Below are 8,986 nucleotides of genomic sequence, written 5' to 3'. Positions count from 1 at the left end.
ATATTTTTTCGCTTTAGAAATTAATGGGAGGGGGCGCACCGGGCGCAACTGCTCGCAATTACTGACAGCAACATCAGGAAAATTGCATAACGATTAAATGCGAGCGAGCTTGAAAATTTTGACATTTTACAGTCCCCAAACTGCCGTTTGTAGCTATATTTTTTCGCTTTGGAAATTCGGGGGGGGGGGCGCACCGGGCGCAACTGCTGGCAATTACTGGCAGTAACATCAGGAGAATGGCATATAACGGTTAAATGAGAGCGAGCGAAGCGAGCGAGCTTGAAAATTTTGACATTTTAAGTCCCCAAACTGCCGTAATATATGTATATATATATATATATATATATATATATATATTTGCTTTGGAAATTAAGGGGGTTGCACCGGGTGCAACTGCTGGCAGTTGCTGGCAGTAACATCAGGAGAATGGCATAACGATTAAATGCGAGCGAGCGAAGCGAGCGAGCCTGAAAATTTTGACATTTTAAGTCCCCTAACTACCGTTGGCAGCTATATTCTTTCGCTGTAGAAATTAAGGGGAGGGGGCGCACCGGGCGCAACTGCTGGTAATTACTGACAGCAACATCAGGAGAATTGCATAACGATTAAATGCAAGCGAGCGAAGCGAGCGAGCTTGAAAATTTTGACATTTTACAGTCCCAAAACTGCCGTTTGTAGCTATATTTTTCGCTTTGGAAATTAAGGGGAGGGGGCGCACCGGGCGCAACTGCTGGCAGTTACTGACAGCAACATCAGGACAATTGCATTACGATTAAATGCAAGCGAGAGAAGCGAGCGAGCTTGAAAATGTTGACATTTTAAGTCCCCAAACTACCGTTGGCAGCTATATTCTTTCGCTTTAGAAATTAAGGGGAGGGGGCGCACCGGGCGCAACTGCTGGTAATTACTGACAGCAACATCAGGAGAATTGCATAACGATTAAATGCAAGCGAGCGAAGCGAGCGAGCTTGAAAATTTTAACATTTTACAGTCCCAAAACTGCCGTTTGTATCTATATTTTTTCGCTTTGGAAATTCGGGGGGGGGCGCACCGGGCGCAACTGCTGGCAATTACTGGCAGTAACATCAAGAGAATGGCATATAACGGTAAAATGCGAGCGAGCGAAGCGAGCGAGCTTGAAAATTTCGACATTTTACCATCCAAAAACTGTCGTTTGTAGCTACATGTATATTTTTTTCGCATTGGAGGGAGGGGGTGCCCGGTGCGCCCCCTGGATCCGCCACTGGTAGTCAAGGGTGTCGGTTTATGTTCATGATTGGGGGAGGTATGACCAGCGAGGGGGCGTCGAAGTAACCAAGCGGGAGAAGGATGTCCAAATTCTGCACTTTATATAGAGCATCCCCTAATTTGTTTGTGTTTGTGAGTGTGTGTGTTTCATATAGATGGAAAAGTTAGGAAATAGCCAAGGTCAAGTCTTATTATTGGCAATGCAAGGCATTTTAATATAGACTAGTATGTAAAGCAACACTGCAAAATCAATGATCAAGCTTTGATAGCAAATGTGTAGAACCTATCAAACATTGCGCAACATTGCAGCGACTCTTTTTGCCATTCCGATATTCTGAGTACACTGCGCACATCCTGCTTGTATTCAAAATGCCAACCAGGAATCACGCTGAATCACAATCTTTTGTCGTCTCCGGGCTTTTTGAACAATCTTATACCTCTTTGATTATATGGTTAAAAGAAATCTAAAAAAAAAAATATTTTTTTCTTGATCATTGTTTCATGTCGATTTCAAAAGCAGTTTACTAACCCTTGAATTGCCATTTTCGTAGGTTTTTTTCTTTCTTTTTTTCCTTTTTTTTTAAATCAGCGGATGGGGGGGGGGGGCACTTGCCCCCCCCCCCATGCCCCCGTAGTTACGCCACTGTTCCTAGACCTAGATATCTAATGAATTTTAGGCGCAATATTTAGTCATCCAACCACAATTTGTAGACTCACATTCAGTTATCTTTCAGTTTTAACTTTCAGTCATTGAAAAAATTCATATCTACTATTACTAAAGATTACCAAGTCCATGTGCTATTACTAATTACATTGAGTAGCAAGTAACTTGCTACTCCCAGAGCTTCCAGAGCTTGCTGCTTCCAGTAGGCTACTATACTGACTCTACTTGGTAGTCAGTGGCGTATCTAGGGAAAACGGCGCCCGTGGCAAGCGCGAAAATTGCGCCCATAATTTCTGAAAAAGTGTTCAACCCCAACCCCATCCCAGTAAGGACTTTAAAAAAGTCCTCATGATATGCTTTTTGAAGCACTTAAGAGGGGTCTTTTGAGGGTGATTTAAATGTATAAATAGGCAACCCTAAATTTTGATATATTTTGGCGAGCGAGCGCAGCAAGCGAGCCGAAAATCTTTATATTTCAGCTTTACACATAACATGGAATTCTTGTCATTTTTGGTTATTAAATCTTCGAATTACAATTCTAATCATAGTGACGGCCTTATAGATAACGATTTGTACCAACAGTGTCCAACCCCATCCCGGTAGGGACTTTAAAAAAGTCCACATGATGTGCTTTTTCAAGCACTTATAGAAGGGGTCTTTTGAGGGTGTTTTAAATGTAATAGATATTGAAGAATTTTGGCGAGCGAGTGCAGCGAGCGAGCCGAAAATTTTTGTATTTCAGCTTACAAAACATGGAATTCTTGTCATTTTGGGTTATCAAATCTTCGAATGACAATTCTAATCAAGATATAGTGACGGTCTTATAGATAACGATTTATACCAACAGTGTTCAATCCCAATCCCATCCCGGTATATGGACTTAAAAAAAGTCCACTTGATATGCTTTTTCGAGCACTTAAAAGGGTTTTTTGAGGGTGATATAAAATCTGATAAATTTTGATAAATTTTGGCGAGCGAGCGCAGCGAGCGAGCCGACAATTTTTGTATTTCACCTTACAAAACATGGAATTCTTGTCAATTTTTGGTTATTAAATCTTACAATTCTAATCAAGATATAGTGACGGCTTCATAGATAACGATTTATGCCAACAAACTAAGGACTTGGAAAAATACTCTAAATTACTACAAGTGAGTGAGCCGAAATTTTTATATTTCCACGTCATCATTACGTTTTGTTCTTCTTATTTTTTTTTTGGATAAATTTTGGCGAGCGGGCGCAGCGAGCGAGACGAAAATTTTTATATTTCAGCGTTACAAAACATGGAATTCATGGAATTCATGTTTTGTTTTTATCTTGTTTGATTTGGTTTTCTGTTTGCGCTCAGCTTCGCGCGCGGTGCAGTAACGCTCGCTCGCATTAATTGTTATGCAATTCTCCTGATGTTGCTGCCAGTAATTACCGGCAGTTGCGCCCGTTGCGCCCCCAACCCCTCCTTTATTTCCAAAGCGAAAAAATATAGCTACAAACGGCAGTTTGGGGACTGTAAAATGTCAAAATTTTCAAGCTCGCTCGCATTTAAATTCTCCTGATATTGCTGCCAGTAATTGCCAGCAGTTGCGCCCGGTGCTCCCCCTTAATTTGGAAAGCAAAAAAGCTATAGCTTCAAATAGCAGTTTTGGGACTGTACAGAATGTCAAAATTTTCAAGCTCGCTCGCATTTAATCTTTATGCCATTCTTCTGATGTTACTGCCAGTAATTGTCAGCAGTTAGTGAGTTGCGCCCGGTGCGCCCCCCTTAATTTCCAAAGCGAAAATATATAGCTAAGAACGGCAGTTTTTTTTTTTATTTACTGTAAAATGTCAAAATTTTCAAGCTCGCTCTCTTCGCTCGCTCGCATTTAATCGTTATGCAATTCACCTGATGTTCCTGCCAGTAATTGCCTGCAGTTGAGCCCGGTGCGCCCCCCTTAATTTCCAAAGCGAAAAAATATGGCTAAGAACGGCAGTTTTTGGACTGTAAAATGTAAAATTTTTAAGTTCGCTCTCTTCGCTCGCTCGCATTTCATCGCTATGCAATTCACCTGATGTTGCTGCCAGTAATTTCCAGCAGTTCCCCCGGTGCCACTCCCCCCCCCCCTTAATTTCCAAAGCGAAAAAATATGGCTAAGAACGGCAGTTTTTGGACTGTAATATGTAAAATTTTGAAGCTCGCTCTCTTCGCTCGCTCGCATTTCATCGTTATGCAATTCACCTGATGTTGCTGCCAGTAATTGCCAGCAGTTCCGCCCGGTGCCCCTCCCCCCTTAATTTCCAAAGCGAAAAAATATGGTTAAGAACGGCAGTTTTTGGACTGTAAAATGTAAAATTTTCATGCTCGTTCTCTTCGCTCGCTCACATTTCATCGTTATGCAATTCACCTGATGTTGCTGCCAGTAATTGTCAGCAGTTCCGCCCGGTGCACCTCCCTCTTAATTTCCAACGCGAAAAAAATATGGCTAAGAACGGCGGTTTTTGGGCTGTGAAATGTAACATTTTCAAGCTCGCTCGTTCCGCTCGCTCGAATGTAGTCATTATGCTCTCCTGATATTGCTGCCAGTATTTGCCAGCAGTTGCGCCCGATGCGCCCCCTTAGATTCTAAAGCGAAGAAATATAGCTACAAACAGCAGTTTGTTTGTTTTTTACTGCAAAATGTCAAAATTTTCAAGCTCGTTCGCATTTAATTGTTATGCAGTTCTCCTGATGTTGCTGCCACTTATTGCCACCAGTTGCGCCCGGTGCTCCCCCCCCCCCCCCTTTATTTCCAAAGCGAAAAAATAATGGCTCTAAATTGCAGTTTTTGGACTGTAAAGTGTCAAAATTTTCAAACTCGCTCTCTTCGCTCGCTCGCATTTAAATTTTATGCCATTCACCGGATGTTGCTGCCAGTAATTGCCAGCAGTTGCGCCCGGTGCTCCCCCCCCCCTTAATTTCCAAAGCAAAAGAATATGGCTACAAACGGCAGTTTTGGGACTGTAAAATGTCAAAATTTTCAAGCTCGCTCGCTCGCTCGCATTAATTGTTATGCAATTCTCCTGATGTTGCTGCCAGTAATTACCGGCAGTTGCGCCCGTTGCGCCCCAACCCCTCCTTTATTTCCAAAGCGAAAAAATATGGCTCCAAATGGCAGTTTTTGGACTGTAAAATGTCAAAATTTCCAAGCTCACTCTCTTTGCTCGTTCGCATTTAATTTTTATGCCATTCGCCTGATGTTGCTGCCAGTAATTGCCAGTAGTTGCGCCTGGTGCGCCCCCCTCCCCTTAATTTACAAAGCAAAAAAATATGGCTACAAACGGCAGTTTTTGGACTGTAAAATGACAAAATATTCAAGCTCGCTCGCTCCGCTCGCTCGCATGTAGTCGTTATGCCATTCTCCTGAAATCGCTGCCAGTTGTCGTTTCACACCGTCATTCCATAATCCATTTATAGGGGGTACAAGCCCATCCGGCACTTCCACACCCTCCCCCACCCTTGCTCGCTCCCTCGCATACTAACACCCCCCCCCCCCCCCTCCCCCTTCCCCCCAAGATGAAATCCTAGCTACGCCGGTGCCCTTTCCCCGCTTGGTTTCCCTAAAAAAAACAGTAAAAGTCTAGGGATTGAGAGCTTCCTATATTACAGATGTCTGTCCAAAAAATCTCATAAACATTTAGTGTCAAAACGCACCCCCTTTGAAAAAAAGCTGGTGACGCCCCTGGGAATGAATTGGCAGTACTCATATCCTCATCTTTCCAACCCCCTTCAATTAAATAAATGAAAATGAGAAAGACAGTGAGATGAATGCTCATGTCATTAATTCTTATTCTATTATCTTATAGGAACGTGAAGATTACTTCTGGTACATGATCGACACTTACGGTAACACGCTGGATTGAATTCTGTCCAGAAGCCAGTTGTCTCATCAGATGCCATTGACCAATCACAGGTTCTTTCCACTGTGGGGCCTGATCCTGGATACATCTGGTACCCAGAGTCACAAGCTATTGTACAGATTGAGCCAAACACAACCCCACCTTGGCAGCTGCCCTGCCCTGCCGTCAACGTCGCCGAACTGTCGTCCGGTATTTGGACTGGAGGGCATCGTATGACTGGTTGGTAACAAAGAGATGTATAAGTAGAAGTTCATTTCAGGGAATAGTCCCGGTATACTCGGGCAGGTGTCTATGGGAAATGCGTATTGTAGCAAAATCAGTCCGTCCTCAACGGGTTAACTCTGAAATGTGCTCAAGTGAAACTTCAAATACTTTTTTGTGAATAATATAGTTGTCGTGCTATCACGTTGAAGTGGAGTCCATTAAATCTTTTGGCATGTTATAATTACGTAAATTCATTATTATGCAGACATTGTTAAAAAAAAAAGTCCTTTGCCCAGTAAATTTTTTTGTCAAGTTCGTGAAATTTAACACCATTGCTGTGTGTTGAGGGACATGAACTCCACGGGAGAACGTGTTGGTGTGAGCATGGCATATGGGCATAGTGTTGCAATAGAGCTTCAAAAGCTCATAACTGACTAACAAATTACTTACAGTACTGGTAGGTCTCCTACTCAAGCAAATCTTACTTACCTCTAACCCTCACATTATGTGAGCATGTAGCCGAGTTTCCAGCACTGTCCACTGATTGGTGTACAATGGTGTGATCACCTTCAGTAAGCGAGTTAGGCAGACTATTTCCCGCCACTTGCACTGAGTCTATGCTGAATACATGTGTAGGTATGGCAGTCCCTCGATCTGTTGCCTGCAGAACAAGACAGTTTAGCTTCAAATAACATCATGTCAAATTTCCATATCCCTTGATGAGCATGACCGCTTAGAGTTGAAAACCAGCGCCCTGTCATAACTGTCATACGGAGACCATTTTCCAAAAAAAAAAAACATATGTTACTGGAATCCCTTTTTTTTTTAATGGAGATTAGTGGATCACTGCCAAAGAGGGTACATGGAACGTCTTAAGCAGTTCGCTCAATTTCTATATCATTTTCGTTTTAATTATCTGTGTATGTTTTTTCCTGGTTATGTGGATTGTATATACCATTTCAGATTTCAAGTTTTTGTCCTTGTGATTATTCATATGCTTTAATCGAAAAGGTTGAATATTGCATTATTTTGTAAGTCCATGTGAAGAGTTGTTTCATGTGAGATAATATGGAATTGTGCAGACAAACGATGTGAAAATGGTCTGATATAAATGTGGTGTACTGTGAAGTGAAGCTACACTTTTAGTGGCTGCAAAGAAAGCATCAGTATGCTCAAACAATGGACTTATTTCTGGAATCATTGCCGTATTTCTCAAAATATATTGATACATCGCATGCGAAATATATAATCATAGATAATCGTGCACTTCAAGACATTCTTTCGTTCACAGTCACAACAGCAGAGAACGTTAAAAACTTTAAGATATAAATGAAATCAAGGACCACCCATCACGGATTTCCATTATCATGTATGCAGGCCTACATGATGTCTATACGTAATGTGGTCGGTGAAAATCAGAGCACCGTATCTTAAAAGTTGTCAGCCCTAACAAGTTGTTGGTCTGTAACAATTTCAGTACCAAGAAAAATGGTTTTGATTGGCTGAGAAGCTCTGGTCACTGACTGTTAGCATGGTCAGAAACTGACAGCTTTCATGAAACTGTGTCATCCAAAAGTATATTACATCCATGAAGATCGTATGTGTATGTGTGTGTGTGTGTGTGTGTGTGTGTGTGTGTGTGTGTGTGTGCGTGTGTATAATATAATATATGTATATAATACGACAGCTGATGGTACCTGGGGCTGGTTCATAGTGGCCCACTGAACAGTGGAGGATGTTGTTTCAGCTTCCGCTATCAGTTCCACATCAAGGGGGCAGATGATTACTGGTGGTGTGATATCTGATTGAAGGATCAAACGGGAAAAAAAACTAGCTCCTTCATTTTTACTGATGTTGAACACTATGATTCATATTCTAAGCTCAGTTGAAATGGGAAGAGAGTTATGACATCATCAATATGGCATTAATCACTTCGAACAACGTTTGGTTCATTATACACATGCTCCGTGGTCTAAGCCTGATTTCATTACTCTCTTTTTACCACATTCCATATCCCATCTGCAATGTTCTATAGATATCTTACAGGTAGATAGAAATAAGCCTTTTAACACAAAAACTTACCCAGAGCTGGTCTGTCCCCCACAAGGAGCAACAGTAATGAAAAACAAGTCAGGGACAGATTTTGATTTAAGAATCATGATTAATGATTCATGATTTTATGATCGACAGTTTTATGAAAAATAAATTATTCATAGAAAATATATTAAACTTATAATTTCCAATATGAATTATTTTCATTTGAATTTTTGAGATTGTGTTTAAAAACTTATGGACTTTGATTGACACTACCTGAACAAGTTGTCGGAGGGGTTTCCCATGCTCCAGTAGAAAGACACGTTCTCTGCCCAGAGCCCGCTGTCATAGTAAAACCAGTATTACACGCTATCGTGCAGACGGCACTGTAGTTTTGACTCGGTGAAGTGGTGGGTTCGACCACGCCCATGAAAGAGCACTGGGAAATGGCGCCATTCGCAGGAGGGGTTAAGGCAGGGCATTTCACAACTGAAACATCACAAAAATACAATGAAAATAGGAAAGATGCTCGTCGAAATATGATGTGATTGAGAAACTGAAACACTTGCAAAGAAGTGCCGAGCCACTTTCACTGTCTATAACACTTTCATTCTCGTTACTCCTTGGCGGTCCAAGAGATGGAGCTCCAACCTGCTATAAGTATGCATACAGCAATAAGTTTTACATTGATTCACAAAACAATGCAACAGGTTCATTTCTGCTTTTGATGATAGCAGTTGGAGGTCGTCATCTTTCTGAGCAAGCTGAAGATTGAATTCATCAAACGCTTACCTAATATCGGGTATGTTTTCTTTGTTTACATATCAAATATGTCAAATGAAATGCAACTTTTTGCGTGTCTACTGCAGCTGTTCATGGGAACCTTATTGTTTGCAGACCTGATAAGATGGGATTACAAACAAATGTAAGCCCGTGCTTGTACAGACGTAGTATGCAAACACCCT

Source organism: Diadema antillarum, unplaced genomic scaffold (genome assembly GCF_040938485.1).
Source record: "Diadema antillarum isolate AM-2024a unplaced genomic scaffold, OU_Dant_1.0 seq00000129_RagTag, whole genome shotgun sequence".
Lineage (NCBI taxonomy): Eukaryota > Metazoa > Echinodermata > Echinoidea > Diadematoida > Diadematidae > Diadema > Diadema antillarum.
This window is presented reverse-complemented; position numbering follows the sequence as displayed.